General features: G+C 40.0%; 1 pseudogene; it reads left to right on the forward strand.

Moving 5' to 3' along the window:
* The first annotated feature begins 14,174 nt into the window (after positions 1-14,174).
* LOC113254305 (40S ribosomal protein SA-like) lies at positions 14,175-15,109 on the forward strand (annotated as a pseudogene).
* Positions 15,110-24,248: the final 9,139 nt, after the last annotated feature.

Below are 24,248 nucleotides of genomic sequence, written 5' to 3' on the forward strand. Positions count from 1 at the left end.
AGAAGCAGGCTCCCAGCAGAGCAGCCTGATGTGGGGCTCGATCCCAGAACGCCGGGATCACGCCCTGAGCCGAAGGCAGACGCTTAACGACTGCGCCACCCAGGCGCCCCTGTTTTGTTTTTTTTTAAGATTTTATGTATTTATTTGACAGAGAGAGAGCGAGCAAGAGAGCAAAAGAGCACAAGCAGGGGGAGTGGCAGGCAGAGGGAGAAGCAGGAGCAAGGAACCCGAAGTGGGACTCCATCCCAGGACTCTGGGATCACGACCTGAGCAGATGCTTAACTGACTGAGCCACCCAGGCATCCCTGGAAGATCCCCTCCCCCCATTTGTTTATAATGTGGTAAAATACACATAACACAAAATTTACCATCTTAACCATTTTTAAGTGTACATTTCAGTGGTATTAAATACATTCCTAATGTTGTGCAACCATCACCACCATCCATTTCTATGACTCTTTTCATCCTGTGAAACTGAAACTCTGTACCTGTCACCAGGGACTCACTAACAAGCCCCAAACAAGCCACAATAACCCAGTTTTGTAGCACTGTTTACAGGTGCTGCTTGCCACCCAAAACTAAGGGTGGGATGCCAGAGGCTGCAGGCTCCAAACAAGCCCCTGTGACCCGGTTTTCAACTGATTTGATCCATTTAGATGCTGTGCTAACCCTCCGGATGACCTTCGGATCATTACCATCTAATTTAATAATAAAAAAACATACCTATAGCACCATAGTAGATCTGACTCACCTGTTTAAGGGAAGAAAAGAGGTGGCACTCTGATTCTGAGAAGCCTCTTCCCCCTTCTCCAAAAAATCCCAATGTCAACTTGCTTACCAGCCCCTTAGTTACCCTAACCCCTTAAAACACTGACCATGAGACCTAATCAGGGAGGTCTCCTTTCCCTTTAGAACATGAGTTCCAAATACAGTTTGGTTATTTGGAGAACTGTATTGAGTAGGAAAAGAAACTGCCACTTTGGTAATATACCCATTAAACAACAACTCCCAGGCTCCCCTGGGAACCACCTTTCTTCTTTCTGTCTTTATGATTTTGATTACTCCAAGTACCTCATATAAATGGACTCTTATAGTGTTTGTCTTTTTTGTGACTGGCTTATTTCACTTAGCATAATGTCCTTAAGGTTCACCCATGTTATAGCATATGTCAGAATTTCCTTCCTTTTTAAGGCTGAATAATATTCCATTTTATATATATAACATATTTTACTTTTCCATTTATCTGTAAGATGGGCATCTGGGCTGTGCCCACATTTTAACTATTGCGAATAATGCTCCTATGAACGTGGGTATACAAATTAGCTGATCAAGTCTCTGCTTTCAATTCTTTTGGGTATATAGACAGAAGTGAAATTGCTGGATCATGTGGTAATTCTACGCTTAATTTTTTGAGGAATCACTATACTGCTTTCCACAGCAGTTGTACCATTCCTATCGACAGCGCACAAGGGTTTCAATTTCTCCTCATTCTCTCCAATACTTGTTATTTTCTGATTTTTTCTGATGATAGACATCCTAATGAGTGTAAAGTGGTCTCTCATTTTACTTAATTGATTAGCATTTTCCTAATGATTAGTGACTTTGAACATCTTTTCATGTGCTTATTGCCCTTTTATAGATCTTTGAAGAAATGTCTATTCAAGTCCTTTGCCCGTTTTTTAATAAAGTTGTTTATTTTTTTTATTGTTGAATTTTAGGAGTTCTCTATATATTCTGAATGTTAATCCCTTATCGTACATTTATTTTGCAAATACTTTCTCCCATTCTGTGGGTTGCTTTTTTATTCTGTTTATAGTGTCCTTTGATGTGCAAAATGTCTTAATTTTCATGAACTGTAATTAGTCTGTTTTTTCTTTTGTTGCCTCTGACTTTGGTGTCATAGCCAAGAAATCAGTGCCAAATACAATGTTGTGAAGCTTTTACCCTGTATTTTTTTCTAAGAGTTCTATAGTTTTAGGTCTTACATTTACGTCTTTGCTCCATTTTTAAAAAAGATTTATCTATTTAATTGAGAGAGAAAGTGCAAGAGTGAGGAAGGCAGAGTGAGAGGGAGAGACAGAATCCCAAGCAGACTCCATGCTGAGTGCAGAGCCTGACAGGGGGCTGGATCTCACAATCCTGAGATCGTGACCTGAGCCGAAACCAAGAGTCGGACATTTAAGTGATTGAGCCACCCAGGCGCCCCTGTCTTTCCTCCATTTTTACTTAATTTTTGTACTTGGTGTTGGGTAAGGGTCCACTTTCATTCTTTTCAATGTGGATATCCAGTATTCCCAGCATCATTTTTGATAAGACTGTCCTTCCACCTTTGAATAGTCTTGGCATCCTTGTCAAAAATCATTTGCCCATATGTACTAGGGCTTATTTCTTAGCTCTCTATTCTATTCCATTGGTCTAGATGTCTGTTTTTATACCATTACCACACTGTTTTGATTACTGTAGCTTTGTAGTAAGCTTTGAAATTAGGAAGTGTAAGTCATCCAGCATTGTTCTTTTTCAGCATTGCTTCCACTATTAGAGTCCATTGAGATTCTGTATGAATTTTAAGATAGGCTTTTCTATTTCCTTTTTTTTTTTTTTAAGATTTTTAAGATTTAAGAGAGAGAGAGCATGAGTAGGGAGAGGGGCATAGGGAGAGGGAGAGGGGCATAGGGAGAGGGAGAAGCAAACTCCTCACTGAGTGAATAGCCCTACACGGGGTTCTCCCAGGACTCCAGGATCATGACCTGAGCTGAAGTCAGCCGCTTAACCGACTGAGCCACTCAGGTGCTCCAGGTTTTTCTATTTAAAAAAAAAAAAAAGTCATAGAAATTTTGATAAGGATTGCACTAAATCTGTAAATCACTTTGGGTAGTAATGATGTCTTAACAATTTAAGTCTTCCAATCCATCAGCACAGGTATCTTTGGCTTATTTATGTTTTCTTTAAATTCTTTCAGCAATGATTTGTAATTTTCATTATAAAATCTTTCACCTCCTTGCTTAAGTGAATTCTTAAGTATTTTTTATGTCATTGTAAATGGAATTGCTTTCTCAATCTCTGTTTCAGATTGTTGTTAGTGTATAGAAATGCAATGGATTTTTATGTGTTGACTCTGTATCCTGCTACTTTGCTGAATTTGTTTATTATTTCTCACAGTTTTTTTGTGGAATCTTTAGGGGTTTCCACATATAAGATCATATCATCTTTATACAGAGATAAATTTACTTCTTCCTTCTTAATTTGGATGCCAGTTACTTCTTTATCTTGGATAGAACCTCCAGTACTATTTTGAGTGGAAGTGGTGGGTGGGGCATCCTTATCTTGTTCCTGATCTTAGAAGAAAAACTTTTGGTCTTTCACTATTGAATATATTTGCTGTGAGATTTTCATATATGCCTTTCATTATGTTGAGGTAATTTTCTTGTATTCCTAGTTTTATTGTGAAAGGGTGTTGATGAATGTTTTTTCTGCATCAGTTGAGATGATCATGTGCTTTTCCCCTTCATTTTGTCAGTGTGGCATATTACATTGAACAGTTTTCATATTTTGAAGGATCCTTACATTTCGGGACTATATTCCTCCCACTTGATAATGGCATATACTCCTATTAATATGCTGCCGAATGAGAAGGTACTTACATTTACAATTTTTATTTAACAAACACAAGTTATATTTTATGTAATCACTATTCTAGACATTTTACAAATATTAAGTATTTTAATCTCCTTAACAACTCTAAGAAGTAGGTATTATTTTTATCCCCATTTTATAAATGAGGAAAGTGACTCACATAGAAGTCAAGTTTCGAAAAGTCACTTAGCCAACAAAGGACCGGCTGGGATACAGGTAGGCTCAGTTTCAGAATCCAAATGCTTAACTACTTCTTTATGCTGCCTCCCAGCAAGCCTTTTTGTCAAATGCTATTTTGACCGACAGTTTCTTCCTGAATCAGAGCTTTTAGGTTTATAATTTTTATTTCCACTGAAGTGTCCATTTGCAGGCTGCCGTTCTGTTAAATAATAGATACACCCATAATAAGCTTTCCTACACACACTGGAGTGAGAGCCAGGCTGTTATTTCTATCATACATGACACATTCCCCCTTTTCTCTAGTTGACTACAGATCTCTATCCTATTCTGGAGAATAGGATAATTTCAGGTTATAAATTCATAAATTACATATAATACCAAGACATTTATTATCAGTGTCTGAGTTGTCAGATTCTGAGATCATATGTGTGAAAGCAATTGGTAAGCTGGGAAGTACCATGTAAGTGTCAGTTATGATTCACTGTAAGGCATTATTATATTGCTCCATATTTTTCATTAAGCCCAGCTTTTTAGGATAAAAAATTTCAAATTTCTAATGTCTTATAAAAATGAAAACTTACCCAAGTTTTAAGGAAGTTCATTTTCATGTGCTTAGATATTTAAAGACACCATAGAGACCATCTTATCTAAATCTCTCCTTTTTTAATAAGGAAAGTAGGATCTAGAAAAGATAAGTGATTTCCTCTAGGTCTTATTTCTAAATAGGGACAGATCCAGGATTAGAAAATCCTGCATTCCTTACCCCCAGTCTAGCATTCTTTCCATTATCATACCAGCTCAACAAACAGACTGGGCATTTACTATATTCCAGACATGTAATATCTAGCTTATTTTTAATGTAAAAACATATTTTTATTCATAATTTGTACAAAAAATAAACATGCCTCTAATGCATAACTTTGTCATGCCTAATTTGACAGTCTAATCCATGAGAAAATGGAAAGGAATCTCATTTGTTCAATATCGTGGTAAAATTATAAATTTCACATAATTTTACCAGGTAACATAATTTATTCATTTTAAGTGCAATTTTACATGCAAATTAATCTTAATATTATCATTTTAAATATTTAATTTTTTCTCATAGATTTCAATAATTATTTTGTATTTTCTTTTTTTTCTCTTTTTTCCATTTTTTAAAATTTGAGTAGAGTTGACACCCAGTGTTACATTAGTTCCAGGAGTACAACATAGTGGGAAGTTTATACATTACACTACGCTCACCACAAGTGCAGCTACCATCTGCCCCGATGCATCACTATTACAGTATCATTGAGTATATTCCTTATGCTGTGATTTTTATCCCTGTGACTTATTCATTCCGTAACTGGAAGCCTGTAGCGCCCACTCCTCTTCACCCATTTTCCCTATACCCCTTTCCCCCCCTCCCTGGCAGCCATCAGCTTGTTCTCTGTATTTATGATATCTAGCCACTTCAATATGTATAGTTGAACTACCTGCCATTGAAATGGCACATAGTGGCAATCAGTGACTCCTGCATATAACCTTGGTGTTGTTAACCTGCAGAAAACTATTACACAGGTCTATAATGCCTTCCCTTTGAAAGTTATAACTATGGGTAGTTATCCTTTTTATTAACACCTTATTAGGAAAAACTCCCTGTATACAGAAAAAAGAAAAGAAAAGAAAAAAAAATTCAACACCTTATACCCCCATTAGCATCTACCTGGAATAGACTTAACATTTGTAGACATTTTGTCATACTTTCTTTGCATGGTTGTAGTTTCTTTTTTTTTCTGAACCATTTAAAAATCGGTTGCAGAAATCATGACACTTTACTCCTAAATAGTTCAGCAAACATGTTCTAAGAATAAGAATGTTCATTTCGTTGTTGATGTTGTTGTTTATTTATTTATTTATTTTTAAGTAATCTCTACACCTATTGTGGGGCTTGAACTTATAACCCCAGATCAAGAGTCGCAGGCTCCACCAACTGAACCAGCCGGGTGCCCCTTTCATTGCTTGTCTTACCATACTTCTTTGCAACAAAAATAAGCATGTAAAGTTTCATTATAAAAAGCATTTATTTCCTCTGATCATAAGGCTCTAAATCTTGAAAAAAATTCTTTTGTATACATTTATCATTCCAATGATCTTAGTATAAAACTTACGAAGGTGATGAAAATATATTACACATTTTGATGACTAATTATTAAACATATAAGTCCAATTTTATTGGAAATGCATTTCTTTTTTTTTTTTAAAGATTTTATTTATTTATTTGACAGAGATAGAGACAGCCAACGAGAGAGGGAACACAAGCAAGGGGAGTGGGAGAGGAAGAAGCAGGCTCATAGCAGAGAAGCCTGATGTGGGGCTCGATCCCATAACGCCAGGATCACGCCCTGAGCCGAAGGCAGACGCTTAACCGCTGTGCCACCCAGGCGCCCCTGGAAATGCATTTCTTAATGAGTTGAATGGGCCATTTTAATTTTTTATATGGATGGGTATAACTTATTACTATAATGAGAAAGGATTCAGCATCAGTATTTTTTTGTTTTTTAAAGATTTTTATTTATTTATTTGAGAGAGAGAAAGGGCACAATCAGGGGGAATGGCAGGCAGAGGGAGAATGTGGGGCTCAATCCCAGGACCCTGGGATCATGACCTGAGCTGAAGGCAGATGCTTAACTGGCTGAGCCACGCAGGCGCCCCTCAGCCTCAGTTCTATTCCTAGCTATCTGTTTTAATAGATGTAAGCACTGAGAAACCTGTTTACATAAATAAGTAGCTGGGAATGGAAGGAGTTTTGTCAGAGTAATGCCACTCAATTCTTTGAACTTGAGTTGCAGGCAAAAAAAAAAAAAAATCATATAGTACTCTATCAACAAAAATAATTTTTAGGGGTGCCTGAGTGGCTCAGTCAGTTAAGCTTCCACCTCTTGATTTTACCTCAGGTCATAATCTCAGGGTCATGGGATTGAGCTCCATGTTGGGCTCCATGCTGGGCGTGGAAATTGCTTGGGATTCTCTTTTTCTCTGCTCCTCTCCAGCCCCCCCCCCACCAAAAATTCTAAAAAATAATAATTTTTACATGGGGCACCTCACTGGCTCAGTCGGTTGAGTATCTGACTTTTGATTTTTGGCTCAGGTCATGATCTTAGGGTTGTGGGATCCAGTCCCCCCTCACCGTCTGGCTTCATGCTGGGTGCAGAGTCTGTTTTGAGTTCTCTCTCTCCCTCTGCTTCTGCCCCTCCTCCCCCTCGCACTCTCTCTCTCTCAAAATAAATAAATAAAATCTTTACTACTACTACTAAAAATAATTTCTGTTGATATCTCCACTGACAACTCAATTAAGTTCTTTAAATTTCTGGAAAGAAAAGAAAATTGAAACCACCTGACTTTTAAAGGATTTGCTACACAGTCATTCACCTTCTCTACATCAACAACCATATTCAAGTTTACCCTTTCTATGGCGTGGAAGTTTTTTGTTGTTTGTTTGTTTGTTTGTTTGTTTGTTTGTTTGTTTTAAAAGATGTATTTATTTATTTTAGAGAGAGAGAGCATGCGTGAAAGGGAAGGGTAGAGGGAGAGGGAGAGACAGTCTTAAGCAGACTCTGGGCTGAGCATGGAGCCTGAAGAAGGGCTTGATCTCACAACCCTGAGATCACAACACTGAGATCACGACCTGAGCCGAAACCAGAAGTCAGACACTTAACCCACTGTGCCACTCAGGCCCCCTCTGGCAGGAACGTTTTTAATACCTCGGGAAATGCATCTGGAAGAATTTGGGATGTGAGGAAGGTTTATTTTTATAGAATAAGAAAAAAACAATTGTGAAAGGGGATGTGAGAAAAGAAAATCTACACTTCCATCACAAGCTCCTATTCAGTCAGATCAGTCTTTAAAAAGAGTGTGTTTATTAGTTGAAGATACAGAAATTGACTCCTTAAAATTTATCCTTCCTGTGTACCTTGGGAAAGTCTTAGGTATCTCACAGGGTAAGCATCATGTCTTTGGGAACACTGAGAGGTAGGCTACATGTCTATCTGAGTGGCTCTGCTCCATACTGTGGAAACGGGTAGCACGAGCGATAAATAAATCTTTATAGTTTTGAACCACTGGGAACTCAGAGTTGTTACTGCAGCAAAATCTAGATCACAGATAGAAGGTTGAAATTGTTATCTAAAGTGAGGTGCTGTCACAACAAGAACTTAAAATATTTAAGAGACAGATGAGAAATAGAAAGAAAACAATTTTCAGAGGATGGAGAGATAGCAATCCATGTTATGAGGTGATAAAACATTTCATAAAACTGTTTCCTACAGTTCATTTGGGAGACAGATCATATAATAAATTTGTAGCTTAAGCAGCAGATTGAAAAAAAAAAGGAATGTTTCGTGTTCATTCCTGTTGGCTTGCATTTGACGAGATATTAAAAGAAGATATAAGGTGAAAAAAGAATTGACCGGTTTGAGGACTCGTGGGGTTGAAATAGGAAACTACTTCTGCACCTCAAATAGTTAAAGATAAAACTGAGAAATGCTTGTAATGACAAAGGATAACTAGAACTCAGCCTGAAGGCAATGCATCAAATTAAGAGAATGGCTATTTCACCAATTTTTTAAAACTCTGAATGGATTGATAGGTCCCAGATCAAAAGTCCAACCAACTAAGGTTATATAGACACAATGGCTCAGAGAAAGGAGACTAAGGGGGGAGGTGGCTCTCATATCAGTCTGATAAACCTATGTAATCACTATGAGAGACAGAGGGAGTGGGAGGGAGGGAGGGCGAGAGGAAGAGAGAGAGAGGGAGAATGAATATGGATAGGGGCTAGAAAACAAAGAATTATACCAAATGAGAGTAATGCCTCAGAAGGAACTATGGAGGTGACGATTGACTTGTGAAGCTGATGAAAATGACTAGTTTCAGTTTCCTTCCCTTTTCATTAAGTTTCTGAGAGAGTTATAGTTTCAAAATAATTACTACACTGAACTAAATAAAAGAGATTATGACCATTCACCCCGAGAACTCCAATATCTCTGGGAAGAAAGGAGGAGGGCATATTCCCCCCAACACCCATTCCAGATGTGGCCAAGGATAATAATGGAAAAAGTCAGCCACAGAAAGAATCAGGAACGATGGACAACAATGAACAAGGGGTTCCCTGCCAGGGGGCAGAGTCAGGGCTTCATGAAGAAATATTCCTCATTCCCCAGGGTGATATAAGATCCTCAAAACAGCTGCCAAACAGAATTTCAGAACGCCGCAGATCGGTGTCTGCCTCTGCTACACGTCTCCTTCCTGAAGGTAATCTTTACAGCGGTCGTCTTTTCTATGGGGCAGATAACTTGACTTTTCAGGCATAGGTTTTTATGTCAAAAAGAACCACATCTGTACCTATTGTAGAGGGGACTGCACATCCCTCAGAGGTTCTGGGTTTTGATCTGGGTGCCCGACTAGATAGAGCTTCTAGGATGTCTGCCTTGGGAAGAGGGTGAGCGTATTTCGCATGCATGAGGGAGAATTAAATGAATATTTGGTGACCAGAAGAAAATATTGCTACTCCCTAATATTTCTGATTTTTTTTTTTCATTCCAGGCACATGGTGGGACTACACTTCCCTGCCCCTTTGAAGCTAGAAGCAGCCATGTGATTTCTTTTGGCCAATAAAACTGAATAGAAGTCATGAGCGTCCCAACAGAGAGACTTTAAGAGATGTTACACAATTTGTCCTTCTCCCTGCCCTTGCCATGGTTTCCAGTGATGTTTCAGAGAGCGAAGCCTCTGTGAGTCTGCATCTTTTAGTGAGAACAACATGGAAAAGAGCCCCTTACCCACCTAAGATGGACATATAGCATGAGTAAGAAATACACTCTTGTTGTTTTAAGCCACTAAGATTTTGAGGATGTTACTGAAGTAAAATCTAGTCTAACACAGAAACAAACAAAAAAAGATAAACAGGAAACAGCTTGCCGTAACTGAAAAAAAAAAAAAAAAGAAAAGAAAAGCATATTATCTTAAAATAATAAAATCTAAAAAATGACAATCTTTAAAATTAATTTATTTTCAAAATTTGGCTGGAAACACAATCAATGCCTAGCCGAAAATTAGGAAACCCTCTGTTCATTCTAGCTCTTAGAGTTTGCGGTGAATGTTTAAAGAAACTTCATAATCTTAATACAGCCCGGCTAGAATTACACTGTACTGCAAAACACATTAAAAGTAGCTATGATCTGGGAGCACCTGGGTGGCTCAGTCGGTTAAGCGTCTGCCTTTGGCTCAGGTCATGATCCCAGGGTCCTGGGATCAAGTCCCGCACTGGGCTCCTTGCTTAGTGGGGAGCCTGCTTCTCCCTCTCCCTCTGCCACTCCCCCTGCTTGCTCTTGCTCTCTCTGACAAATAAATAAGTAAAACCTTTAAAAACAAATAAATAATAAAATAATAAAATAAAATAAAGTCTTAAAAAAAGAAAGAAAATCTAGTCTCCAAGACCAGCCTGTGGCGCTGAGCTGTACCCAATCATGGCGGCCAGTGAGGGTAGCGTAGATGTACGGGGGGGGGGGGGGGGGGGGACTGATTCTGGTATAGTGGTAAAAGGCAAGCTAGGCTGCTAATCCCCAGATCTTTGTTCCAAGAACAACAAATAAAAAAATCCTAGTTCCCTCTGTTCATATTGCTAATGATTCCTCTGTCATTGTGATTTAGTCTCATGAGTCAATAGATTCTTCTTTTTGCCTAAGGTAGTCATGTCAGGGTTTTGTCACCTACAAAAAAATGCCAACTACTATAATCCTTTCTCAAGGGATTAACATAACAGATATGAACCAATAATTAAAAAACAGTGCCAAGTGGTATTGTGGGGCATGCAAAAAGGCCAAACCTAAAAGTCTAATGAAGTCATTGGGCATAGTGGGTAGACCTGATGTAGGCGAGCAAGCTTTGAGGCTCAGTGACTTGTTGATCCAGGGAAAAGTGTTTGACTATTCTATCATCAGATCTATGCACATGAGTGTCAGAAGTCCAGGAAGGCAAGAAGAGTCTAAATCCAGGATTGTCAACGAAAGCAAGAGGAGCCCAAGACTTTAGCTGGTGGGCTGGTATTGGGTTTCCTTTTGTGTGTAAGCAGGCAGTTTTGTGTCTGCAGCTGAGAAAAGGGAGGGCCTCACAGATGCTAAAAAAAACCAATTACAGAGGGTGGGGGAATCCTGACACACCCGCCTAGCAAGGCCACAGCAGCCCTGCGCTACTGGACCATCTGTAAAATGTATTTGGTCTGGTTCACTTATTGGCTCCATCCCAAAAGAGAAATTAAAAGGTAGTACCCAGACCCCAGACAGCTTGTACTACTGTGAAAACATTTTAGGCCAAACCTGGAACTAGAAAGAATAGCTTAAGTTAAACTATTTTAAAAATAGAAAGATTACTGGGGCGCCTGGTGGCTCAGTCAGTTAAGCAGCCTACGTCAGCTCAGGTTATGATTCTGGAGTCCCGGGATCGATCCCTGGGATTGAGCTCGCATGAGCCCTGCATCGGGCTCCCTGCTCAGAGGGGAGTCTGCTTCTCCTTCTCCCTCTGCTCCTCCCCGCCGCTCATGCTCCCTCCCTGTCTCTCAAATAAATAAATAAAATCTTTAAAACGAAAAACCTTATTTTTGACAGATGTTCTCTAAATGCTATGATTTATATCCAATTACTGCAGGCAGTCCAACTGACATACTTTCATTACTTAAATGTACATTAAAAATATTTTATTGCAAGAAATTCTCATATACAGAGAAGTAGAGAGGTTAGCATAATTAACTTCCATGTACTGATTGATTTACATAATTGTAATGACTGATTTAAATAATTATCAAGCTTTACCATATTTGTTTTATCTGTCTCTTTTATGTTTTTAAATTAATTTATTTTTTAAAGACTTTATTTTTAAGTAATCTCTACACCCAGCATGGGGCTTGAACTCACAATCCTGAGATCAAGAGTCGCATGCTCCCCTGACTGAACCGGCCGGGCACTCCTCATCTGTCCCTTTTATTTTCTTATTATTAAAGTATTTTGGGGCACCTGGGTGGCTCAGTCAGTTAGGCGTCTGCCTTCAGCTCACGTCATGATCTCTCGGGGTCCTGGTATGGAGCCCCGGTGAGCAGGGAGTGGGCTTGTCCTTTTCCTCTGGCCCTCCCCACTCGTGCTCTCTCTCTGAAATAAATAAATGAAATCTTAAGAACAACAACAACAAAAAAGATTTAAAGTATCTTAAGGCAAACTCAGAGATCATTTCACCCTCACATATTTCAGTATACATTTTTAAAGAAAAGACATGTTTTTACACCACCACCATGCTATTATCACACTGTAGCAAATAGTGTTGGTGCTTTTCCCCCACATCACTTTGGCCCTTACCATTTCAGTCTATGTTCTTGGCCTGAGGGCTTTCTCTGGCCACTGAAGAGCTCACTCTGCCTCACTCTCCCATGGGCACAGCTAAACCAAAGCCTGTTGGGAGCTGGTATACAAGTAACCCACGTCCCTTGGCCTGGGGGTGCGGATTAGCTCCAAGGTATATTCCACACTATTTCCCCAAGTACATCAGTGAGATTAAGTTCTACCTGCCCACAGCGCTTAAGTTGCTTAATAGTGCAGCTTTTATTGGCTTCTATTCCTTCCTCATCTCACTTCCTCTTCCTCTTCCAGTGTTTCCTGGGATCCTTCCTCAAATATACTACTTGTATTTGAACCTTTATCTCTGGGTCTGGGAGAACCCAAACTGAGAAACTCACCTAACCAGACTTACAATAATTCTTTGGTATCATCTAATACCCAGATCTTTTTGAGATTGTCCTAATTATATCAAAGTTATATTTTTATAATTGGTCTGTTAAAATCAGATTTTTAAACGAATTGCATTTGGTTGTTTCTTAAACCTTTTTAATCTAGAGCAGTCTCTTCTTCCTCACCTCTCTTTGATGACATTGACTTGATTGCAGAGACAAGATCAGTTGTCCTATTGAATTTACCACATTCTGGATTTGTCTATTTGCTTCCTTGTTGTTCCTTTATCCCCTCTGTTTCCTATAATGAAAGTTAGCTTTTAGAAACTTGCAGATTCAGGGGCGCCAGGGTGGCTCATTCAGTTGAGTGTCTGACTCTTGGTTTCGTCTCAGGTGGCGATCTCAGGGTCCACGTGGAGCGGGGAGACATCCTCTCTCTCCCTCTGCCCCTCCCCCCTCAGTCTCTTTCTCTCAAATAAATTAAAAAATCTTTAAAAAAAAAAAAGAAAGAAACTTGCAGATTCAAATTTCTTGGGGAGCAAGAATACTTCACAGGTAGTGTTGTCAGCCTCATGTCAATCCCTTTAGGAGACACGTGCTGCCTGGTTGTCCTGCTTTAAGTGATACTAAGATACATAAGTGTGTTCAGCTGGTTCATCTCAGAGGGTTTAACAGGAAGCTGTGTTGCTTAAAAACCATGTTCCATGTGGCATTACTAACACTGTTCTATGACTTCAGAGGACAGCTGCTAAGTTCACAGTGAATGTTTTGTAGGGTAAAATAATTTTAATCAGGCTTTAAACTGTTAACTGCTTCATGTCTTGGAACATACTCCAAGCCATTTTCTAAGGAAAATTCTAGTCCCACTCACAGCTTGAATCATAACTCAATGCATCATTAAAATGGGAACTAGACCCCTCCCTCATGAAGTCTCATTTACCCACTTACTCAACGAATACTGACTATTGCAAATGTGCCAGACAATGGAATAGGTACCAAGGATACATGAGTAAGCTAATCAGTCTTTGTGCTCAAAGAACTTACAGTCTTGTAGGGATCTTACTAGCGATTCAATGGTAAGCACACAGTTGTGGTACCTATTTTGGAGGGAGGATGTCATCAGCAAACTCTTCTTAGAGGAAGTGATATCTAAATTGAAACCTACACGAATATTTCTTAAAGAATAAGTGCCAGGAAAAGCAAAGCTTTCCTTTTCTTGAAACTAATGTGTTTTTTCTTAAGGAAAACATGACTCACATAATTTTACTTTGACCCCAAATAATTTCAATTTTGCAGCTCAACTCTAATTATGTAGGACCTGATAGTTTGCATATTTGTATTCCAAACATCTTCTGGTCTTGATTTTCTTTCTATTCTTTTCCTGATTTTTAAATGTTTATGTTATTTTTCTGTTCTAAATTATACATGTTTTGAAGCTACCTCAAATCGCGGTCTATTTTGCTTATATTTAAAAATAGGAACCAAAAAATGTCCTATATTGAGCTGGACCAGGGATGACTTTAACTTTATAAAAAATGGTCTTAGGGAGATTTTCCATGCTACCCAGGGAGGGGTCCATATGGCATTATTCTGCATTCCTGTCATAACTTAGAGGGAAACTTTCACAATGTCCAGAGCCCTTGATGTCCTGCAAATGAAGGAGGAGGATGTCCTCAAATTCCTTGCAGCAGGAACCCAGTTAGGTGGCACCAACCTTGACTTCCAAATATAACAGTACATCTACAAAAGGAAAAGTGATGGCATTTACATCATAAATCTGAAGAGAACCTGGGAGAAGCTTCTGCTGGAAGCTCGAGCCGTTGTTGCCGTTAAAAATCTGGCTGATGTCAGTATCATCATACAGGAATACTGGCCAGCGAGCTGTGCTAAAGTTTGCTGCTGCTACTGGAGACACTCCTATTGCTGGCCGCTTCACTCCTGGAGCCTTCACTAACCAGACGCAGGCAGCCCTCTAAGAGCCGAGACTGCTGGCGGTTACTGATCCCAGGGCTGACCACCAGTCTCTTACAGAGGTGTCTTATGTCAACCTACCATTGCTCTGGGTAACACAGACTCTCCTCTGCACTACGTGGACATTGCCACCCATTGCAACAACAAGGGAGCTCATGCAGTGGGTCCGATGGGGCGGATGCTGGCCTGGGAAGTTCTGTGCATGTGTGGCACCATTTCCTGTGAGCACCATGGGAGGTCATGCCTGATCTCTACTTTTACAGAGATCCTGAAGAGATTGAAAAGGAAGGGCAGGTCGCTGCTGAGAACTCTGCGACCAAGAAGGACTCAGGGTGAGTGGACTGTTCCAGTTCCTGCGTTCACTGCTATTCAACCTGAAGTCACAGCCTGGTCTGGAGGCGTGCAGGCGCCCTCTGTGCCATCAAGCAGTTCCCTACTGGAGACTGGAGTGCGCAGCCTGCCACAGAAGACTGGTCTGCGGCTCCCACTGCTCAAGCCACGCAGTGGGTAGGAACGACAATGAGTGGTCTTCCTCTTCCACAAAGGCAAACAAAATGGAAAGAAGGTTGATGGAAAATAAAGTTTCTTTTAAAAAAAAAATGGTCTTAAGGTATAACTTACGTCTCTGCTACCACCCATTTGTCCCTCAGGGAGAGTGATGTAGGGGAAACTGAAGTGGAGTCAGAGATATGCTTAAATCCCGGATCTGACAACATTGATATCAATCTTAGTTTGAAATCCTATGGAAACAAATTTCAGGGACTCCAGGTTCTTTTCCTGAATTATTACCGAAACCTTTTTTCCCTAAGTTTAGCTTGAACTTAAAAATCATCATTATATTAATTAAGATATCTTTGGCTGCAATCCAACAGAGAACTGACGCACAGTTTGTGTTATTTCCTGAGGCTGCCATAAAAATTACCACAAACGGGATGGTTTAAAGCAACAGGAGTAGTTTTCTCATGTTCTGGAGATCAGAAGCCCAAAATGAGGGTGTCAGCAGAGTCATTCTCCCTCCAGAGGCTCTAGAAGAGAATCCTTCCTTACCTCTTCCAGCTTCTGGAGGCTCCAGGCAGTCCTGGGACTGTCACTGCATAATTCCAGTCTCTGCCTCTGGGTTCACATTGCCTTCTCCAGTGCTTCCACTTTCTCCTCTTCTCTGTGCATCTCTCCTCTGTGTGTGTGTGTGTTTAAAAGCTTTATTTATTTACTGGGGCACGTGGGTGGCTCACTCAGTCAAGTGTCGGATTTTCGCTCAGGTTTTGATTTCGGGGTACTGTGACAGATCCTCGCAGGGGGCTCTGTGTTGAGCAGGGAGTCTTCTTTTTCCTTTCCCTTTTCCTGTGCCCCTCCCCCAACTCGTGCGCATGCTCTTTCTCTCAAATAAATAAAATCTTTAAAAAATTATTTATTTATTTACTTCAGAGAGAGAGAGAGTGAGCATGTGAGCAAGGGGAGGGGCAAAGGGAGAGGGGGAGGAGCAGACCCCCTGAGCACAGAGCCTATTGCAGGGCTTGATACCACAAACCTGAGATCATGACCTGAGATCATGACCTGAACTGAAACCAAGAGTCAGACACTTAACCGACTGAACCACCCAGGCACCCCACCTCTGTGTGTCCTTCACGAGAACACTTGTCACTGGATTAAGGGCCCATCCAGATAATCCAGGATGACCTTATCTCAAGATTCTTAATTTAATTACATCTGCAAAGACCTTTTCTCCAAATAAGGTCACATTCATAGGTTCTGAGGGTTAGGACATAGACATATCTTTTGGGGGCCACCATTCAACCATACAGTGCATTAAACAATGAAGCTATTTCAATTATTTTACATAAAAGGAAGTCTGTATCTGATAGGCAATTTAGGATTGGTAAGGCTCAATGATCTCATGAAAGACCCAGACTCTCTGTCTTTCCCCCTCCACAATTTTCAGCATGTTATTTTTTGTTCTCAAACCTTTTGCCTTATGATTACAGGACAGCTGCCCCAACTCCAGGCTTCACATCCCTTACAGAACAGTAAATATAGCAGGAAGGGAAAAAAGAAGAGAAACAAGACCTCTCCCTGAAGCCTCCCTAGCTTCTCTCTATGCCCTATCAGGCTCAATCAAAATGTACTATTGCCAAAGAGGGATGGGGATGCCATGCCTGCCTTGGATCTATCAAGATACATGCCCTAGGGTACACTGCCACATTGAAACTTGAGTTTTGATAATAAAGAAAGGGGAGACGGCTATTGTGTAAGCAATTAACAACATGTGCTACAATTTCTAAATGTGTTTCCTGAGGGGCGCCTGGGTGGCTCAGTTGTTAAGCGTCTGCCTTTGGCTCAGGGCGTGATCCCAGAGTCCTGGGATGGAGCCCCACATCAGGTTCCTCTGCTGCGAGCCTGCTTCTTCCTCTCCCACTCTCCCTGCCTGTGTTCCCTCTCTCACTGGCTGTTTCTCTCTCTGTCAAATAAATAAATAAAATCTTAAGGAAAAAAAACAATTTCTAAATGTGTTTCCTGAAGATTACTGATAAAAAAAAATTCACCAATCCTTTTATCTATCAATTTACATAAATTCCCTCAACCTTATAACATCTACTATATGTTGGTTACCGTGATAGAAGCAGGAGTCTCAAGATCATCAAGGAGCTCTTGGTTGAGTTGAATAAGAGACAACAACAGCAATAATTCCAGGACAGCATGACAAATGCTATGTTCGAGATATGTGCATGGTACAGTGGGGCAACGAATAGTTTGCAGCATCCAGAAAGGCAACCCTTGAATTTTTGAGAAGCAATTAAAGAGAAAAGATGGAGGTGAGTAATGGTACTCTAAAGAGAGAGAAAAGAGCATGTAGAAAGACAGAGATGATTGGAGAACACTGCTACACCTTTGTGGAAGTACAAAATGATTACTACGGCTGCAGGGGAGACCTGTGCAGGTAGCAAGAAGACAGGTCAAGCTAGTAAGGTGGGTGGGAGCTAGATGAAGAGGAAGCTAAAATAAGAAGATGACACTCGATACCAAAATCTATGGGGACTTGTTGAAGGGTTTCAATCAAAGGAACAATCAAGTTAGACTGTTTTAGGATTACTCTGACAGTAGATGGATGTATCTGACGGCGTGACTGGACAGATGGTGATGCCTTCCTAAAAAGGGCAAGTACAAGTGGAGGAATGAGAATTGGGAAAAAGATACTGAGTTGAGGTGTATGTTTTGAAGTTTGAAATATTTGGCCCAAATGGATCCTTCTCTCATTCTCACTCTCACTCTCTTTTTCTTGCCTTCTAATTTACATGCAATCTATCATGCCTTGTGGACTTAGAGGCCTCATTTTGGTTTTATTTTCCTTGTTTTAAAAAAGATGCCCTTGGATTAGAAAGGAATACATCAAAATGTTACCAGTGGCTATCTCTGTGGTGAGATTACATGACTTTAAAAAAATATTTTTCAGTAGTTCCCAAAGTGAGCATTTTACATACATTTAAAAACCAAAAAACTTTCAATTCTAACAGCCTGAGATGTTTTCATTCCAGACCCAGTATTTTTTCCCTGAGACGTGGCATCTTCTTGAATAATTTTAAGTAAATGCCAAGTTTCTTATTATCAGTTATATTAAAAAAAATATTTACTTGACAGAAAGTGAGAGCACAGCCAGAACACAGAGGCAGAGGGAGAAGCAGGCTCCCCACTGAGCAGGGAGCCCAGTGCGGGGCTTGATCCCAGGACCCTGGGATAATGATCTGAGCTGAAGGCAGCCACTTAATCGACTGAGCCACTCAGGCGCCCTGTAAATTAAATTTTAAAGTTTCACCATTCGGTCATTTTTGGTCATACTTCCAGTTTCTTATCAACACACTTACCACAATTTTGCAATCATTTGCTTACCAGTCTTTTCCCATGGATTATGAATACCTCCTAGGGAAAAAAAATCTGGCCTTGTTCATCTTGGTAGACCCAAGACCTAAATAGTCAGTGGGTAGATATTTAACAAACATTATTGAATTGGAATGTATAATATGCATATTTGTATTCCTAGTGCCAAGCACAGTGCCAATGCCCAATAAACGTTAGTGGAGCTATATTTCAACTTTTGGGAAGTACTCCACCAAAATCATACTGTCACTGGGTGGCAAAAATAAAATTCCATTTCCTCAAATAGTATCTTTTTGTCACATAATATACTACGTGTGTATCAATACAGTGATACACACATATTTATATGTACACATACATAATTTTCCCCTCATAGGCTTAAAGATCCTTCTACCTGTCTACCTTTGAAAGACTGCCAAGTCAGGAAGCTTTTCTAATTTGCCAGTAAGAAGACTAAGGCTGAAAGTTACCTAAGATCACTAGTACTCCAGTTTTAGACATTGGTTCAAAAAAACCTCTTATTTATTCTATCAATTATTTAAAAGCTTTAGACAGAAACTCTTCCATTGTAAAATTCTAGTCTGGGCACAACTATAGTGAGAACTATAATTACTATATTCCTTTTGTAAGCTATGCTTATAATGCCACGTTCCAGATATTGTGACGTGCTCAGCATCATCCACACAGTTTTATTGTATTGCAAGTTAGAAATTTCCCTGGACTCCCTAGCCAGCAGGAATCCTGTTCCGGATTGAGTCAACAGTGGGCATGTGCAAGAGATTGGAAAGCTAAAGGAAAATAGAAACAATCTTCTAGCTCAGGCAGTGGTGACATCAGCCAAGCTGCACCCTCTTGTCCTAACAGTCAGTTCCTGCGGGATCTGGAGAGCAGCTAAACATGGGCTCCTAGTAGTTTGCATCAGCGGCATGGGAGCAGAGGAGCACAATTCCTTTAGGTCATGGGTTCTTGCATGAGTTGAATTCTGCCAGCAACTGTGGGCTCCAGGGGAAGAAGCAGCTTCCTATAGTTCTTCATCACTGGGCAACATGGACCTCCTTTAGCAGCTCCAGCCTTTCCAACAATTTTGTTATCTTATTTTCTGTATTAAATCCCTCCTGCTTAAAATACCTCAAGTAGCTCCCATTTTTAAAAATTTTTTATTTAAATTCAATTTAGTTAACACGTAGTGTATTATCAGTTTCAGAGGTAGAATTTAGTGATTCATCAGTTGCATACAACACCCAGTGCTCATTACATCAAATGCTCTCCTTATTGCCCATCACCCAATTACCCCATCCCCCACCACCTCCCCTCCAGCAACCCTCAGTTTCTTTCCTATAGTTAAGAGTCTTTCATGGTTTGCCTCCCTCTCTGTTTTTATCTTATTTTATTTTCCTTCCCTTTCCATATGTTCCTCTGTTTTGTTTCTTAAATTCCACATGAGTGAAATCATATGGTATTTCTCTTTCTCTGACTTATTTCACTTAGCATAATACACTCTAGTTCCAGCCATGTCACTGCAAATGGCAAGATTTCATTCTTTTTGATGGCTGAGTTATATTCCATTGTATACAAATACCACACCTTTTTTATCCATTCATCTGTTGATGGATATCTGGGCTCTTTCCATATTTTGGCTGTTGTGGACATTGCTGCTATGAACATTGAGGTGCATGTGCCCCTTCGAATCACTATGTTTGTATCATTTGGATATGTAGCTAGTAGTGTAATTGCTAGATTGTAGGACAATTCTATTTTTAACTTTTTGAGGAATCTCCATACTGTTTTCCAGAGTGGCTGCACCAGTTTGCATTGCTACCGATAGTGTAGGAGAGTTCCCCTTTCTCCACATCCTTGTCAACATTGTTGTTTCCTGAGTTGTTCATTTTAGCCATTCTGATCAGTGTTAGGCAGTATCTCATTGTGGTTTTGATTTGTATTTCCCTGATGCTGAGTGATGTTGAGCATTTTTTTATGTGTCTGTTGGCCATTTGTATGCCTTCTTTGGAGAAATGTCTGTTCATGTCTTCTGCCTATTTCTTGACTGGATTTTTCGTTTCTTGGGTGTTAAGTTTGATAAATTCTTTATAGATTTTGGATACTAGTCCTTTATTGGATAAGACATTTGCAAATATCTTCTCCCATTCTGTAGGTTGCCTTTTAGTTTTATTGTTTCCGTTGCTGTACAAAAGCTTTTTATCTTGATGAAGTCCCAATGATTCATTTTTGCTTTTGTTTTCCTTGCCTCTGGAGACCTGTCTAGCAAGAAGTTGCTACGGCCAAGGTCAAAGATGTTGCTGCCTGTGTACTCTTCTAGGATTTTGATGGATTAGCTCCCATTTTCTGAATATGGTATAGCATTTAATCTGGTGTTCCTAGAACCAGAGAATGTGCTATGCTGGGAAAATTATTTGTTCAGATAAGTTTAAAACTTTCGGGACTAAAATACCAATTTTCCTGAAATTTTTTATTTAAAGATTCAGACATGGTTCTTTCTTCCTAAACAGAATATTTAAAAGGCAATTTTTGCCCTTTTCCATTATTATCACCATTGAATACTCACTGAGTATCTCCCTTTAGGCCCCACATTGAAGCACCAAGAACATTGATGGTGTAGGACACCAGACTGAATTAGTACTGATCACAAGCAGATATGTGCAAGTTCAATTGCAAAAACCTTTACTATGAGAGTTACTAGAGATAGAGAGATGATGATGACATGATTACTGTTCCCTAGACCCTCTCACAGAAAAATATGTAAGCAAACAAATTATGGTAAGAAATGATAGATAAAAAAATAGAAATATATACCACAGGCACAGACTATATGGAGGAAGGGGCTACTGACTGTGCATTGAGGGTATCAGGGAAGGCTCTAGATGTGGGCTGAAATGTAAGTTGGGTCTTGCAGTTTGAATGTTTGTCAGAAAAAGAAAAAAGGCATTTCAGACCAAAGAAGAAGCATGTGCAAAGACAAGTATGGCAGCTAGTCTCTGAAGACAGCTCCCGACAATTCATTCTCTTCCTGTATGCTTATATAGGTCTCCCCTGCTATCCGAAAGTAGAGCTTTCCTATGAAAACTTTTGTAAACTGAAATGGCATGAGACAAAGATGCAATTACTATTAATTTAGATGAAAAAAATTTTTGAGCTTTCTCAGACTGAAAAAATAACCTCTCTTAGGCTTTTCTGACACCTTGGGACACATCTTGCTAACAGATGCACAAAATAAATCACTATAAAGTAGAGATGCTCACAGACTCAGTTCAAAGCTATGGCAGCTTGTTGCTGAGAAGCTAAGTGTAGTTCCCTGGGAAGGAGTTAGTGATGCCATTCTGCTGCTCAGCGTGCACACTGCCTCTATAAGGGCTCTCTGCCAAACAAACCCTGAATGCTATTTTCCCTTTTCACCTTTTTTTTGTAACAGCAAAAAGCCCCTTCAGATTTCTTTTGGTTAGCAAAAATGGGTACTAATGTATTTTTTTAAAATTAATTTATTTATTTGAGAGAAGGTGAGAATGAGAGAGATCACAGAGGGAGAGGGAGAAGCAGAGCAGGGAGCCCAATGTGGGGCTCAATCCCAGGACCCTAAGATCATGACCTAAGCCGAAGGCAGACGCTTAACTGACTGAGCCACCCGGGTGCCCCAGTGTAGGTCTTTCTTAAAAGTGAGAGGTGTAATACTTGAACTTTTGAGAAGTGAGAGATACCTGTATCTTCTCCCTTTGAATCTAGATTGGCCTTGAAATTGCTCTGACCAATAGAATGTCATGGAAGTAATGTTCTTGGACTTATGAGCCCAGGATTTGAGAGGACTGGCAGTTTCTATTTTCTTCCCTTGGGAATACTCTTGAGACACTCCTTAGAATCCTACCATGCTCTAAGAAGTTCAAGCCGCATGGAGAATCAAGGAATTGCAAATGACCCCTCCTGCTGAGATCCCACCTGACAGTGACAACTACCAGCCATGTGAGTGAGTTATCTTGGACATTTCATTCCAGTTGAGCCCTCAGATGACTGCAGCCTCAAACAGTATGTGAAGCAGAACCACTCAGCTGAGGCCAGGCAATTAACAGAACTGTAATAAATAATATGATTGTTGTTTTAAGGTGCTGAGTTTTAAGTGATTTCTTATGCGGTAATAGGGCTCCTGCAAGAGTGAAAGTCAGTAGATGATTGGGGTGCCTGGGTGGCGCAGTCGTTAAGCATCTGCCTTTGGCTCAGGGTGTGATCATAGTGGAATACTATGAAATAATGCCTACATTAAAGGTAGAGGCAGCACCTTCTCCAAGCCTTATCTTCATATAATAATAGCTGTTGATTTATCAGTACCATTAAGAACACAATCTTTAATTTCAAAATTCTAAATAATGGGCCACTGTTACCAGATCTTATTTCCTACTTGTATAAATAGTAAGCTTGTTATTGGGATATAAACAAACAGGGGACTTGCAATTAAATTTTTTAATTTGGCCTTGATTGAGAACTTATTCCAAAGAATTCCAAATTTCTACAACATTTGGGTAAGATGAAATTCTAGAAACCCGATTCCAGGTCACATTTTCTATAATCTTTGAAGTATTTTTTTTTTAAGATTTATGTATGTATGTATGTATGTATGTATGTATGTATGTATTTATTTGACAGAGAGAGAGACAGCCAGCGAGAGAGGGAACACAAGCAGGGGGAGTGGGAGAGGAAGAAGCAGGCTCCAAGCGGAGGAGCCTGATGTGGGGCTCGATCCTGGAACGCCAGGATCACGCCCTGAGCCGAAGGCAGACGCTTAACGACTGCACCACCCACGCGCCCCAATCTTTGAAGTATTTTGACCAGAAGAAAAGTCTTATAAAAAACCTATACAATAGGGGCGCCTGGGTGGCTCAGTTGGCTAACATCCGACTCTTGATCTCACCTGAGATCAAGACCTCAGGGTTGTGAGTGCAAGCCCTACGTTGGGCCCCATGCTGGGTGTGCAGCTACTTTAAAAAAAAAAAAAAAAAGCAAGCACCTGGATGGCTCAGTAGGTTAAACTTCTGAGTCTTGATTTTGGCTCAGGTCAAGATCTCAGGGTCATGAGACCAAGCCCCATGCCCCAAAAGTTAAGATTCTCTCCCTCTCCCTTTGTCCCTCCCCCTGCTCACACACTATCTTTCTCTCTCTCTCTCTAAAACAAAAACAAAAACAAAAAATCTATAAAATAAATCAACTTTCTGGGGCGCCTGGGTGGCACAGCGGTTAAGCGTCTGCCTTCGGCTCAGGGCGTGATCCCGGCGATCTGGGATCGAGCCCCACATCAGGCTCTTCCGCTATGAGCCTGCTTCTTCCTCTCCCACTCCCCCTGCTTGTGTTCCCTCTCTCGCTGGCTGTCTATCTCTGTCAAATAAATAAAATAAATCTTTAAAAAAAAAAATCAACTTTCTGAAATAGCTTCTATAACGATATTTTGTATTCTGCGTAACACTGAATCATTTGGACAACAGTGCGCAGAAAAAGGGAGCCAAAAACATTACCAGACATTACTTCTGCTTCCTTACTATGAGCTCTGTAATTATCTTGCAATAGCACACAATTTCGCTATCCTCAGGAAGGGTTATAATTTTTTAAATGACTTCAAATAAAGATCTAAAGATTCATCCCAGTATTCCCAGAGTACTTCTGGAGGGAAAGCAGAATGATCTAGTGGAAGAAACATAGTCCTTAGACCTACTTATATTGGGGTTCAAATTCTGATGCCTCCACTTGCTACATTTTATCATATTACTTAATTTCTTTTAAATTTAGTTCCCTTATTTATAAAATGTTTATACTAAAGACAGACCAAAATTTGGCTACAATTACA

Source organism: Ursus arctos, unplaced genomic scaffold (genome assembly GCF_023065955.2).
Source record: "Ursus arctos isolate Adak ecotype North America unplaced genomic scaffold, UrsArc2.0 scaffold_12, whole genome shotgun sequence".
Classification (NCBI taxonomy): domain Eukaryota; kingdom Metazoa; phylum Chordata; class Mammalia; order Carnivora; family Ursidae; genus Ursus; species Ursus arctos.